The 15,345-nt window shown below is 37.0% G+C and overlaps 1 protein-coding gene across 6 annotated transcripts in view; it reads right to left on the bottom strand.

The window, feature by feature from the left end:
- RASGRP3 (RAS guanyl releasing protein 3) overlaps window positions 1-15,000 on the bottom strand; it is a 90,675-nt gene extending 75,675 nt beyond the window's left edge. For 2 of the 6 annotated variants that reach the window (XM_074331891.1, XM_074331892.1), the window contains exons 1-2: window positions 14,678-14,945; window positions 4,060-4,116 (exon numbers count right to left, since the gene is read on the bottom strand). The gene's annotated coding sequence lies outside the window, so the exon portion shown is untranslated. Of the gene's footprint in view, window positions 1-2,133; window positions 2,196-4,059; window positions 4,117-14,677 lie in introns of those variants that run through there. The other 4 variants (XM_019741875.2, XM_019741849.2, XM_019741891.2 and 1 more) reach the window with 4 other exon arrangements.
- Window positions 15,001-15,345: the final 345 nt, after the last annotated feature.

Raw genomic sequence — 15,345 nt, 5'->3', positions numbered from 1 at the left:
TCCTGGGAACACAGAGGCAATGACAAGCAGAGTGGGAACCTGCCCAAGGAATGAGGATCTAATATTCTTGCAACAGGATTTTCTTCTTTGTAGATCAGAGGAGGGTAAACAATGAGAACACTTTTAGAAGCACATTAAAAAAAAATGGTACGGAAATTTCCAGTTTTCCTTCAGGTTTTAATTACACAAGGGAGCGTTTATTCTCAAGGCTCATCTTCGTGACCGCCATTCTTATTACTGACAGGCAGCAGATCAATATAAGCTGTGGGAAAACTCCGAAATGGAGGGGCAAGCAGAGAAGAGGGGTCAGAACTGAAAGATGGTGCCGCTCCCATAATGTAACCACAGGAAGGCAGAAGCTAACAAGCTTCTTGGCTGCTGGAGATAAACAAACACATGGTAGTAAGAAATCAGTGCAGGGAGAATGGGCTAAAAGAGCTGAAAAATACCAACCTAAATGGTGAGGCTTCGGTAGGTCTTTGAATGTCTATAAATTATTTTCAAATGTACATTCTACTGGTCAGAATAACTACATTATCACATTGAAGAATAGTCTTGTGTCCTAATACAAAATAAGAAAAGCAGGACTCCTGTGTGTGTTTTTTACTTTGTAAGATACTGAAAATTAAAAATGCTCATTATAGCAAGTTAAACAATGCATAGATATATTTTATAACCTGTATTTCCCGTCATTCCCATCTCCCTAAGATAACACACACCTATGAGAAATGTGTCTCATATACACATATGTGTGTGGGGTTCTATTTTCCCATTAGAAAATTAATGTATAATTAGATGTTTTTCCTTAACACTGTATCATGGTCATGTATATTGACTCCAAAGCCAATAATATAGATTTAATTTATTTTTTGTAATAGTCATATACCCCTCCACAGGGTAGTTATGTCAGTTTGTTAATGCTATTGATGAACATACAAGACACTCCCAGTGTTTTGTCTCTATAAACAACATTGCACTAAACAGCCTTACATGTATATTTTTAGTTTCTGGTGCTTTCCTTTCCATAATATAGATCTCCAAAACTGGCATTTTGGGGATTACAAAGTCATTCATTTCACTATGCATTCTCAGTTATTTCCCCAAAACTAAACTAAAAGCAATGCAAGGGTCACAGCCTTAAAAAGACTTATAAATTTCAACTTAGAGGATCAACATTATGAGAAGCACTAAAAATTCATTTCAGAATCACATCCCAGACATATTAACAACTTGTTTTTGTTGAAAAACGTTTGTTTGCTTTTCATGTAGAATAATATTTTTTTAGAAACCAAAGCATCTTAAGCCAAATTGTCTAAAATATGTCAAAACTGGAGTCTATTTCCCCCCAGCTAGTCCTTATTATCTGCACATACTCTAAAGGCCATTCCAGTTGTAGAATCTCTAAAGGCCATTCCAGTTGTAGAATCAATCGCTGATTGATTTTTAAAAATTTATGAGCACATTTATGAGAAGTGATATATTATAAAGAACAAAAATGGTAACGTCGGACTAAAAATATTTTATTGTACTTTCAAAGCATGCAATGGTGCTCTTGTGAAAAAGGGTCAGTTGCACCCTCACTTGTTTCTACCTTGTTTTCTGGACTGTGACCTTAGTAACCAAAGAGCCAGCTCATTGGAGAGGCAGGAATGGGGCCCACAATCCAAACATGGTGTTACAGAGCACCCAATGTCTATAGCTGCACTACTCCTGGCATGGGCTATTTGTCTAAAAGAACTACTTCTAAATTCTATGTTTTCCCTATGTCACTTGGTTTGAAACTTTGAAGTGAGAGACTGGACTATATTTTTAACAACATATATATTCCACATTACCGTTAACTCATTTGGCTATACTAGCCAACACACTGTAAGACACAAACGACTGAGCATGGGGTTCCCTGCCATCAGAGAAGAAAAAATAAGTTATGCTCAACATAAATTAAGGAAAATTTGTTCACATTGCCAAAGCATTCTTTATTTTAGAAAGCCACTCACTGCAGGATTACAAGAAATGTTTGCACCCCTGGGTGCATTAAAAATGGCATTCAACCAACCAAAATTCAGCTCATATTATTCAAGAGCACATTTATTAAGTAAAATAAACATGAGTCCGATTTTGGACCCAACTTACTGGCCCAGATGGTCTGTGTCCTTTCCTTCGGAACAAAAAAGTGGGGAAGCAATTCCTTGCTGCCTGTGATAGGCGTTTGCACAACCTCCCAAGGGTGCTTAAAAGTAACCTGCTAAAAATAGCCCCTCAGCTCTCACATTAATATCCTCAGCTGAGGGCCAGGTGAAAATATAAATTGTATGTAATATGTCCGCTGCATTCCAACTCCATGGGACTACGATTAGTTGAAAATCCCCAGTAATCCTCCTGAGAATTCCAAAGTTAATAACTTGTTTCTTTTTTAACCATTTTCCAAACTGGTAGGAAAGGCAGTACGTGACTGGTGAGGATGTTGGCACCTTGGAGAACTGGAAAATGAGGATTCTCATTCCCCAATCAGCCACTCAATAGCTGAGGAAGTCACTTAACCTTTAAGTATAAAACCCTCAATTGTAGAAAGGCAATGTTACTATCCAATTCAAAAGGTGGCTATGTGGAGTTGTAAATAATGCATTGCATTTCAGGGTTTTATGCTGTTAAAATATTCAATAAGTGCACAAAGATATATGTAAGACAATTCTATGTTATACTTGTAATAACAATAAAAAAGAGAAACAACCTAAAAATAAGGGGAAATGGATCAAAATAATCACAATGCATTAATTCAATGCTACATACATCAGGCAGCCACGAAAAAGATGAAATGGGAAGATGGCTTTGATGTAATAAGTGCAAAACGCAAGCTGCAGAAAACACTATGCATAAATAATTATTGTTTTAAGCCCCCCCAATCCCACTAATCATTTAGCTCCATTTTTATTACAATCATGTATGTTTTCAAATGTATAAAAAAAATCTGCCGTGACAACACACAATAAACATATATCCACTCTGAAGAAAAGAAGTGGGTTGCAAGGGTGGCAAGTCTTTCCTTTTTCATACTGTTCATTTCAGTACTGAGTACATTCATTTATAATAAACCTGTATTGTTTTATAATTAAAAATTTAAGACAATAAAGCAGTGAGAAATAATTAATGAAAAGCACTTAGCACAATGCCTAGTGGACTTTGATGAATGGTGATTAGCAGTTACTTCTGTCAAGAAGCTACAGAACTCCTTAAGGAAAACAAGTTTACAGAAAACTGGCAGACCTTAGTAACATGCAATTAGTTAGGTTCCTGTGTGCACCAGATCCTTTTTTTTTTTCAAATAGTTTTTTATCTTGATTGTGGTGATGGCTTCATGGGTGCATAAATATATCAAGATATTGAATTGTATACTTTTAATATGTGCCATTTATTATACATCAATTTACCTCAACAAAATTATTTTAAAAAGAAAAAAAGTGGAGCTAAAATTTCATCAGTAATAATATGAAAGATGGGAGAATGAGATCAAAATTAAAGGTTTATAAGGTCTTTATGATTTGCAGAAGATGTCATTATGAAGATATTAATGTTAGACATTGTTAAATCAAATACGCATTTTAAGTGTAACCACTAAAAGAAAAGAAATAGATTACATAACTTCCAAAACACTAGCGGGGAGAAATTGGAATAGATAAAACTTGAAAACTCAAAAAGGAGGCAGGAGAGGAGAGTACAACAATAATAATGGAAAATAAAAATGACATTATTAATACATCAATACCCACAATCAATATAGACTGTCTGACATCACCATTAAAATGCAAAGACTGTCATTAATTTGTGGATGGAAAAGGGGCTGCATGCTAAACCTGACAAGCTCACGGAGGCCAGCATGGCGGGCCCTACAAACTCAGAAACCAAAAAGGAACCACATAGGATGGTCTGAACGTAAAAGTTCCTAACTAAAAGCCGGTCATGGTGAGTAGTCATGCCCTAGGCCTGTAGCTTCCTTGACAAAGGTCATTCTTTACCTTCAGTGAGACTGTGTGTTGTCTTTGTGCATCTAAGATAACATACCTTTGAAATGTCAGAGTCATCTTCTTTTCCAGACCCCTCCAGGTACAATTGCCGGCACTAGGGCACGAGACCACAGAACTCCTTGTTATCTTTTTGCCCACATACAATCTTTATGTACTGTAAATGTTACCTATCCTGTACCCACCAAAGTAAAAGAAGTGTCTCTCCGTTTTGCTTTTTATCCAATCCCAGAGATTTCCCTGCTTTGCTTTCTCCCACCCCCTTAATCTACCACCAATGAATTTCCTGTAACCTACCTTGGGTCTCCTCCTTTGATTCTAACATATAAAATAAGCTGCAAAACTGCCATTCTCCAGAGCATTTTCTCAATCCATTGAGATTTTGCTTGTTGTCAGTTTGGCTCAAATAAACTCATAAAAATTCTCTACAGGTTTGGAGATTTCTTAAGTCGACAAAATAAACAGAAACGGACCCATTTTTAAATTAGTTCAGCTTCACAGGTGTAGGGTGTGTGTTGTGAGTGAGTGATTGTGTATACACACACAGATAAGAGGATCAGATACCTCTCCCCAACTCAATCTCTTTTAACTGCTTTTCTGAAGCCTTGAAATTAATTGAAGGAAAGTCCTTTATACCAAAAATAAGAGAACTAACTTGGTGGGGAGAGGAGAGGGTCAGGGAAGTGGAAGGGAGACAAAGAGAACTGGCAAACAGAAGCCAAGTTTCCCTGCTATAGCTTCACATCAAGGTCAATGAAATGCATGTGATGTTGTCTAATGGATGCCCAGCTGAAAATGATGCAGCCCTTCCTAGTACTCAGGTGAGGCCCTCAGGGCAGGGTGGGGCTCTGGTCTGGGACCTCCCAGCAACTCCATTCCCAGAGGAGGTCTGAAGGTAGAAAAGCCTTCCCTGTGTTACTGAGCTGGAACTCTTCTAAGAATTGTGAGCTAAACCTACCCAGGACAGACAGGACAATGCATCCCTTCTTTCACAAAATCTGCAAAACTGGATGGATGGTTCTAATCAATCTTATCGGGAAAACAGATGGAAAATTTTTCCCAGAAGTTAATTCTTTAGGCGTTTTCCAAAAGGAGGCCATGTGGCTCCTCCCGGCTGTGTGTGTCTGGCAGCACTCTCTCATCCTCTACTGATTTTACATGCATTGGGGTTGGTGTGTAGGGAATTGTGGGCAAGACCCCAGGAGACTATGAACAGTTGTGCAGTTCATTGCCTGTAGGAAGCAGCTCCAAATGTCCCTCACAGCCCAGTTATCTGATCCTGGCCTGATCACTGAATGCTAAAATAGAAATCGCATCAGACTAGACAGGATTTCTCGCACTAGCTCTGCCTACGTCTAGTGGAGGGATAGCGAATGAGTCTATCCCATTACCATTATGAGTCTCCCTTAATAATCAGTAAAGTGGGAATGGCAATATCAGTCTCATGGATATTTTGGAAAGCAAATGAAATAATATAGGAAAAAAGTACTTTGAAACCCCATAATGTATTGTAGAAATGTAAAGTATACTCACTTCTTCCATCTATTGATGAACACTTGGGTTGTTTCCATTCTTTTGTAAATAATACTTCTATGGACACTGACATATGCTGAGGGATTTTCTTTAAAGCACAAAGCATGGCTCATACATCAAGGAATGTATAATTAAGTTGATGAGAGAAGAAACTCATGGAAAATTATCTATAAAGGTAAATAATGACTAAGTAAATGTGATTAAATGTATTAGAGAGGGCAGCAGATGTAGGTAGATTGGGGCGTAGTTTTCCATGGCAAAAAAGAAACAAAGATGTTTTAAAGAAACTGTCCGAGAAACAAAAGAAGAGAGAGGATACTAAAGAAGGGGGGGTTAACTGATTGGAAGGGGTGGGAGTGGTTTCAGATACCAAAAACATGGATCAGGTGTGCCTCTTTGAGCAGCATGTGGCACCGCCACACACCCATGGTCTTTATATTAGCAAATGGACCTCCATTGCCAGAGAGACAACCCCAGTTCCCAGCCAGAAGAAATTATAAGAAAGTGTTCCAGAAGAGATATGTCACAGGAATATGTTATTCTCCTGGCCCAAATTACTGTTCCTTAAGCTACATACATGATCTCAACTCATCTACACATCCCTGAATTTTCTTGCTGATTAGTGAAACCAACCCATGGTCCCACTCAAGGTTTCTTGACCTTGCCTGAAGGCCAGTTAATGCCTGACTTTGCCAACCCCTCCTCATTTACTAGTGATTAGAAAAAGTCATGGTAGCACCTGCAGGATCCTGCAGTTAATGGTACTCATGAAGCTATAAAAAACTGACTTGGAAAGCGCACTCCACATGCAAAGGCCAGTTGCACGTGCCTCGCTCCCCTCCTTTTTTCCACCCTGGTGGTTGCAGGGGAAAATTTAGAGAATGATCCAAAGCTGGGTACCCTACTGCTCTGCCCTTCTTTCTCCCTCAGAAGAACCGAGAATTTGTGCATGATTCTTTGTTTCACGTGCCCACATAGTCTCCTGCATTATAACCTTTCTCTCCACCTTTCTTTCTTCTACATCTCTGCCAAATGTTACTTAAGGAAATCTTACCCTATTTGGGAACCGAAAAAGCTCCTAATTATGGCTACACACTAAGAGCAGTACTGGAGGTACTTCGTCCTTAAAGAAAGGCAAATCCCAAGTTTGGGAGTAAAATTAGACATAGAAAAATAAAAGGCTTTTTCCATCTAAGAGTCACGTAGATAACGTAGTCTCCTTAGAAAAGAATTCCATCTATTTCCTCATTCTTCTCTAATGAATTTGCTTTCCTACCAACATTAACCGACAGAATAAATATGATTTATCTTTTGTGCTTGTCTCGGCACCTGGTATTTCCTAGATTCTCTACCAGTGCTTGTTGCTTTGAATATAAGGAAAGTTCAGGTTGATTCAATATTTTGTTTTCTGTTTTGGTTAATTATTAATATATTATTAATGTAATGTAATTATTAACATAGTATGAATTTATGGTATAATATAATAATGTAGAAACGATGTGTTAATAAAATATTTCATTGTAAATGCACTGTAATAATTTAATAATACCTATTTATAATAAATTGCAATGATTGAATAAAGAATAATAATTTTACTTAACACATTGAATACATTGTAAATGTACTATAATAATTCTGTTGTAGTATATAGTATTTTTAGGTGCACATACCAGTTACTATTTACGACTTTGTTTCTAGGAGAAAAATGGAAAGTGAATTCAGAGGGCCAGGAACATTCTTAAAAACAAGTTTTTGGAGCACTATCAATTTGTAAATCATGCAATGGATGGTCATTATTTATATTTTATATGTCTTTAACTTTTATTTTGATTTTAGAATTTTCTGACAGCTTTAACTCTAGCTTTATAACCAAACCCTGATGGAATAAGAAATGAACCCAAAATATGATTGAGCCAGTTGGCTGTGACTCATTGCCAAGTCTTCAGGAGCCCTTGTTCCACGTCTCTGCCATTGGCAGGGCCATAAGAACCTGCAATGTCTTTTACTTTTATCCGCTTCCACCAGTTCTATTTTTGTATCTCCATATTTAGCACACAGAGCTATCTTTATCACTCCAGCTGACTGGCATGAGCGTCCCCAGGGCATAGTAGTTATACAAGATTATTGAAGCGTACTTCCTACCCTTCAAATAAAACAATGCGGAATGTAGAAAAGACATCAGCAAGTGGTCACAATGTCAGAAGTGTGTATGTGTATGTGTGTGTGTGTGTGTGTGTGTGTGTGTGTGTATTGCTGAAGATGTCTTTGTGCTAAATGTTATGCATTGTTAAGAGCACAATGTCTACAATGCTTCCTGGAAGTTAGTTTTAGGCTGTATAATGTAATCTATTCCTATATCTAAATTCACTGGACGACATCGTGATAAAATAGTTCTTACAACCATATAATCCAGATTTGAAAAACTGGGAGTTTTTTTAAAAACTTCTATTATCCTTAATCTCAACTGAGGAATCCTTAGTTACACAGCCTAGATGAACAGTTGGATTGTGCTAATAGGCCAAAACTCAAACACTGCCGGTCCTTTGCTTGCTTTTCAATTATTCCGTTTTAACTGATACCAGTAAGAGTGGCCAGCTGAATGTCTCAGAATGGAGATGACTGTGAGCCCTAAACAGATAGTAGAATCTCTTCACGTGCTATTTATGGAACTGTGGTAGTACTACAGCTCTTCTGATTAGATTTGTACCATCCAATACTGTTGTCACTATGTACCGGAAGCTATTGACCACATGAAATGAGGCTGGTCCACATTGAGACACGTAGTATACATAAAATCCATACTGGATTTTAAAGACTTGGTAAAAGAAAGAATGTAAAATATCTCATTAATAGTTTTTTATATTGATTGCATTATAAAATTAAATGTTTCTGATATATTGGGTTAAGCTATATTCTTCAACTTAATTTTACCTGCTTCTTTTTATTTTTTTCATGTGGTCACTAGAAAATATAAAATGACACATGTGGCTCACATTTATGGTTTACATTATATTTTTATTGGACGGTGTGGTCCAGAGGCCTCCACAATAAATGGCGTTAGTCATGACCAGTAAGATAGGAAGTCAGAGCTGTGGCAGAACTTTACTCCAAAGCAGGCCCATCCTATGGGAATGTGACTTGGAGTAAAGGTTAAAACAGCCCCTATGTGTTTAGTTTCCCCACCCAAAGAATTTTCAGAGTACCCCACAGGACAGTTATGTCTATGAACACAAGCACTAGGAGAAAGAAGTGTTACCTTAGTATATATAATACCTGCCTTTTCAGTTCTTTCCTAATTGATAACGCATCCCTCATTTTCATCTCAGCCATTATTAATTGTGCTCATTTCACAGGATGGAAACTGGAGAATGAATCATGAATTCACTTGTTCTGAGTTTTGTTGTTGTTTCCCCCCACCATTGCTGCTCAGATGAAAACTAGGAATCATTTCACAGAAAATAGAAACATGAATTTGATTTAAGGTTAATGGAAAACAAACCTTTTTAAGATTCTATATGTGGGCAACAGGCAGCTAGTGATTATTATAGGAGCATTATTACTGGACACGAGCACGGAGAGAAGTTCCCAGTAACCCTGAATATTAAAATATACCTAGAAAAATTCAGGACCAAATCCCTGATGTAGGATTACCAGATTACTGAATTAAAAACATATTGGGGGTCATTGCTGCCAGCAAAGAATTGGTGTAACTCCTGTTAAAAACAATAGTGATTTCAGGAGTAGGTTGAGAACAAAACAATAATATCTTTGTAACGTTCTGAATTTGTTGCATGAATGTAACTGAGACTGGCTCCACGGCATTTCTCAGTCTGATTTGCTGACCATCTTGTCTACCCATAATTGTTTTCTGCCATTCATTTCCTCCAATTGTCAATTATTACTAAAACAATTATGAAAAAAAAAGAGTGTGTGTCTTTGTTTCCTGTTGCTGATGAATGCAGTGAAGTCATAGACCAGACCAGTGCATCACAATCTTTTCCATTACAATGAATTATGTTGTCACAAACAGGATACAGCTCTTTACTGGGCAAAGAGGCTGTAAATGGGGTTGAATTAGCACAAACATTATTGTCATGACAGCAAGAAATTAGAGCACTGGGGCTCAGCTCTCCACTTTTTAAAAACAAGCTGGTTTTTGTTCCGGATAGTAAAAGTAGTACATGCTTATCCTGGAGACAAAATAGAAAATAAAAATCATAATTACCCCCAAGTGACCAGAGATTCCTATTGTTAACATTTCAATATATGGATTTTTAGTTCTTAACTCTTTTTCATATGTACATACATAATTTTTAAGAAAATGAGATCACATCATGTACATAATTTTTTTACCTTCTCTTTTTCACTTAATATTTACTCTGAACAGCTTCCAATGCCATTAACTATTTTAATGTAATTTAATGGCTCAACAAATTTCCATATTATGAAATGTCATTGGACAGTTTCCTTATTTTGTATATTTGTCCAAAACTTGTTTATTACAAATAGGTAAACATCCTTTTACATACATTTCTGTCTCAATCTATGACTATTTCCTTAGGATACAGTCCTAAAAGATAAACTATTCGCTTTTTACTAAAAAAATGTGTTGTGTATTTTTAAGTAAATATGTAGAATAAAAGGCCTAGGAAATTTTCTTAACAATAAAGGCAGATGTGTGCATTAAAAGTTTAATAACCAAACTTGATAGATGTACCTTCCTAATAGTATAAACAAGTTAAATACTTTTAATGATTACAAAGTTTAAGAAATATCTAAAACTGGTCTACTCCAAAAGACTTTTGGGCCATTAAATTATAAGGGTGTCTGTAGTTCTATTAAGTTCTTTTCCAAAATCTCCAAGCACAACTAGCCTCCAAACCATTTAGGAGCCCAGAGATAATTCCGCAGTGATTCTGTGAACTCCTGGTTTCCTAAAGAACTTGTTTCTAGCGTCTGTCTACAGCCAGGGCTAAGCACTGTTACCTGGTGCTGCCACGAGAGGGCAGCCGGGGACAGAGAGAGGAGTTGAACACCCTTCTTGGTCCTGCTTTCTTCTCAGCATAATCTTTATTTCACCAGATAAATGAGGAGAAATGGAAAACAAGGCACTGAAGGGGGACACAGTCTAGGTAATAAACTAATATGCAAATAAATAAATAAATAAATAAATAAATAAATAAATAAGAAAATCTCTTTGCAGAAATGATTCCCTTTTCCTCAGAGAGATTAACCAAAAGGTGCAGAATTCCGAGGGCTGCCACAGTTACGAACAATGAAAGACCAGGGGTGGCTATACTATACAACCTGTAAACACAGCGTGACTATAGGAATAATGCTGGAAACCAAGAAATACATTTCTATTTAATTAATTGGGAAAATTAATTGCCAAAAGGTGGCAATTTTTTTTTCCAAAATTTTAACCAGAAATCTAGTTAAAAATTGGGTTACAGCATGAACTGGTGCCCTTACATCTTTGTAGTTGGAAGAAGTGAACCCAGAGCAGACTCTTGACATTCTCTCTGGGAATGAGCAGGAGCCCGGGCCTTGACCTCACACACACTTGGGTTCCGTTGTCTACCTGTCTCCCTAGCTAGGTAATCATGGACAAGTTACCTAACCTCTCTGAGTCTCCGTTTTCTCATCTATAAAAAGTGGCTAACACTGGAAGCCGCCCAGGTGGTTGTGAGCATTAAATAAGAGAATGGATATAAAAAGCTTGGCACACAGCAAACAAATGCTCAGTGATGGCCATTGTTATTTCTGGTCGCTACCTCCCTCCTCAGCTGTTTCCCATTTCCAGCTGTCCACTTACTATTTTACCTGTTCATCCCATCATCGCCTCAAATTTAATATGCCTGAAACCAAGATCCTCATTTTCCTTACTACTTCCCTGACTTGCTGCTATCTCTTTGGTCATTTCTTTGAGTGGACCATAAAACATAACATCCTCTCTGACACTTCCTCTTCTCCTAACCATATTCAATTAGTTTACAGAACCAGTTGATTTGTTCCCTAATGTGTCTCCATCTGGTTTCTTTCTCACTATTGTCGCCAGCATGCAGGCCATGGTGACCTGTTCTCTTTGCCCCACTAGGCACTGCTTCAAATGGGCAGATCTTACTGATGTCATTTCCCTTTTCAAAACCCTTCAATGCTCCCCAATGTCTATAAATTAGATTTTAAACTCCTTACTCTGGTATTACAGTCCCACAACTGTCTGACCCCAACTCCTCCAGATGCTTTTTTCTCTCTTGTTCCACATGCTCATGGCCTCTGCTCATGTCAAGCTGGTGCACAGTTCCCTGGGATGGCCACCAGATTCAGGAAATAAAAGCACAGGATGCCCAGTTAAATGAGAATCAGGTAAACAATAAACAATATTTTGTATAAGCATGTCCCATGCGATGGGTCTCATCCACACCTGTGCAATAGGACGTACTTTTACTGAAAAACGTGTATGTTGTTTATCTGAAGTTCACATTCAAATGGGAACTCTGTATTTCATCTGGCAACCCAAGTATATTCTTAACTCTGCCCATGCACACAGCTCCATTCTTGGATGCTCTTATCTCTCACTGTACCCATCAGATTTCCTTCTGCCTTTCAAGGCCCAGCTCAACCTCATCCCTCCAGGAAGCCTACCTGGATCAGGCCTACCTTATCTGGTATTCATTCTCTACCTCATTCATTTGGTCCCATAGATGGGTGCCTGGTGTCGTCTCTAATTCCCTTTCTCCAAGTAAATGTTAAGTTTATCAAAGGTAGAGTTTGTATTGGAAGTAGAATTTAATAAACTTGCTTTGGTGGTGTGGTGCTGCTGCTAAAATAGGATGTGAGGGGGTGAGAGTGTAGGAGAAAGAGAAACTCCAGAGCCCACTAATTGGGTTTAAGGTGCTTATAGAAACGAAAATCAACACACAAAAGACTCCCTCTCCCCACACAGCATAAGGCCAGGTGGCTATGGGTGACTGACCTTGGCATGTTTCTCCCTACCCTCCCTCCAACACATTCTACAAATTGTGTGACATCTCAATTTCTCACCACTTCATTCTATTTCCTCAGTAATCTGATTTCATTGATATTTAAATGTGCAGTCAAGGGTGGCTATACTATGTACCCTGTAAATACATAGTGATTATAGGAGTTATACTGCAAACCAAGAAATAAATTCCTATTAATAGAGAAAATTAATTGCTGAAAAAATGGCAATTTTTTTTTCAGAATTACTGCACTCTAATAATGTAAAATATTCTCAGGAGTTTGAAAGTACATCAGAAAACCTGTGATACTATTAAGTAATTCCCAGGAAATCTATTTTAAATAACTGGCTTTTCATGAATACATTTATCAACATCTACAGGCATACAGAATCCAACAATCAACAATAAGATTTCTAAAAGGGAAAAATAAAAAAATACATTCTTAGAATAAAATACATAACTAATAATTTTATCTATTATTTAAATCTTCAATAGTGTTTAAAACATTTTTATTCTTATAACGTAACATACAGATGTATCAAATGAGAAAGTTGTTTTGAAACTGTAAGGGGAAGGAGTTCAGCACTAACAGAAATCAGGATCAATGAAAGCAATGACTTATCACTAGGCCCAGGTGGAGTGGCAATTAATTAGGTTACCTTAGATTTCATTTTGCTGAAATAATAAAATGGATTCAGAATTGGCTTTGCAGGAAATAAGTGCTGGAAATCTCAGGTTACCTTAGATTTCACTTTGCTGGAAATAAGTGCTAAGAGTTTGTTCTGCTTAATTCTTCAGACCCATCATATTTGTCCAATTAATTTTATTTCCCTCTATTTTTAACAAACTAAGTTCAATTAAGAAACATTGATGTTTCTATTTAAGAATATCATATTTTGCTACATTTTCAATGGAATGAGTTATAATTTCCTAGTCAGAAAGAAAAAATAACCCCTTAAATTCTTCCAGGAAAGAGAAGAGCCCATGAGATTCCCCACGGAGATAGGCCAAGCCTCGGCCTCCTATGGTAAGCTGGCTGGCTCAGCTTTTCTGGCTTCCAGCTTTGCTATCTTCTTATAACAGATTCTAAACATACCAATCTCAAACAGGGAAAAGCCAAAATAACAGCAACGTATTTCCTTCTGCTCTTCCTTTTCAACAAACCACCAAAAGAACCTTATTCCTTTGTTCGACATTGTGGTAACATTAATCAACTTAGTCCAGGACACAGATGTGGATACTATCAGCAATGGATGCAAACATGGTACATCATTTAAACAAATGTACTTGTTTGATGGCAAGGAATGTTAAAAGAATTTGGAATGTCCCTAGGAGCTTTCCAAGTTTTTGTGGGCAGCGTCAACTGTTCTTGGATTTCATCCATTCCTTTTCGACCTTTCCACTTCCAAACCCAGTGACATTTTTCAGGTCCCTCAGAAAATATATGCTGAATGAATGTTTTGAAATAATAATTTAATGTAAATAATTATTGTGAACAGTTTCTATCACTAGAGCTGTTCAGCACTGGGGTTTTTTGTGTGCTTCCAGTACGTTCTCCTTTCCTGAAAATCAATGTCCAGGGGAAGAAGCTTTGTATTAAAAGAAATAATAACAACTTTATCTTCACTTAATTTTACACAAAATTAAAATTTTAGTTAAAACAACTTCTCTAACATTGACCGTTTTTGCTTGAGTGCCTATTAAATGTATTCTAAACCAGTATTGATCCAAAAAGTGGTACATGGATTATAACTCAGCACTTCCGAAAGGACAGGAAAACAGGCAAATATCCAGAAATTATTTTTCAAAAATGATCTTCAATGAAATTACTTATACTATTTAATCATCTGGCGATAATGAAACTGAGGAAAACTTAGTGAAGTTAAAGTTATCTTAAGTAAACAACTACTTTTTAAAAATTATTTATTATTATCAAAAACTGATATCATAACTAAGGCTGATTTCTACATTTCTTCAGAGATATAAGCAAAGTTCAGTGAAAAGTTGCATAGAATCTGTCCTCAAGTTATATATATATATATATATATATATATATATATATATATATACACATATACACTCTGCAGTTAATATTCTAGTTCATGATGTGCATGTAGAAACAGTCATAAAAATCACACTCACCTTAATTCTCAGACATGAAATCATTTCAAGTTCATCTCTCTATTGAATCGCTTCTCTTTCCACTTCACCAGCACCTAACAAGCTTCTCTTCCACGTGTCTAAACACCTAGAGATTCCCGTTCTCTCTTCTGAAGTGCTCTTACCACCTCCATTGCCTAAATTCAGTTCAAAAGTGAAGAGAGAAAAAGAAATCAAATTTGCAAGCTGTTTATGCCTGACACGACAGTGAAGCTGCTAAGCTTTGAGCTCAATGAATTAAAGGTTGTTTGGCTAAATGGCAGGCACACTTCCTCCTATTCTTTCTGAACTTCGTTTTCCTGCCTCCAGTGGAGCTTTTTCCTTTCCTGGGCTATAAATAGGCTGGTCGTAAGAGTACTGAGGAAAGAAGAAGGCAGGAAATGCATTTGATTTCAAAAAGCAGTCCTAGGTATGTGTGTGTGTGTGTGTGTGTGTGTGTGTGTGTGTGTGTGTGTGTGTGTGTGTTTCTTTCAAGTGAGCACTAATAAACAAACTGAGGAAAATTCAACTTTGGTATGTACGCCATAATCAAAATTTTCTTTAATTTCCTAGAGTCTCAATTTCACTAAGTTGTCATTTTGCATAAGCAAAGGTTGGGTTTGGAGATGTATCATTTTCTATATAAAATACCATGAACAAACCTACACTTC

Source organism: Rhinolophus sinicus, linkage group LG05, assembly GCF_036562045.2.
Source record: "Rhinolophus sinicus isolate RSC01 linkage group LG05, ASM3656204v1, whole genome shotgun sequence".
Lineage (NCBI taxonomy): Eukaryota > Metazoa > Chordata > Mammalia > Chiroptera > Rhinolophidae > Rhinolophus > Rhinolophus sinicus.
Note: the sequence above shows the minus strand (reverse complement) of the source record. Positions and strands in the feature narration are given on the sequence as shown.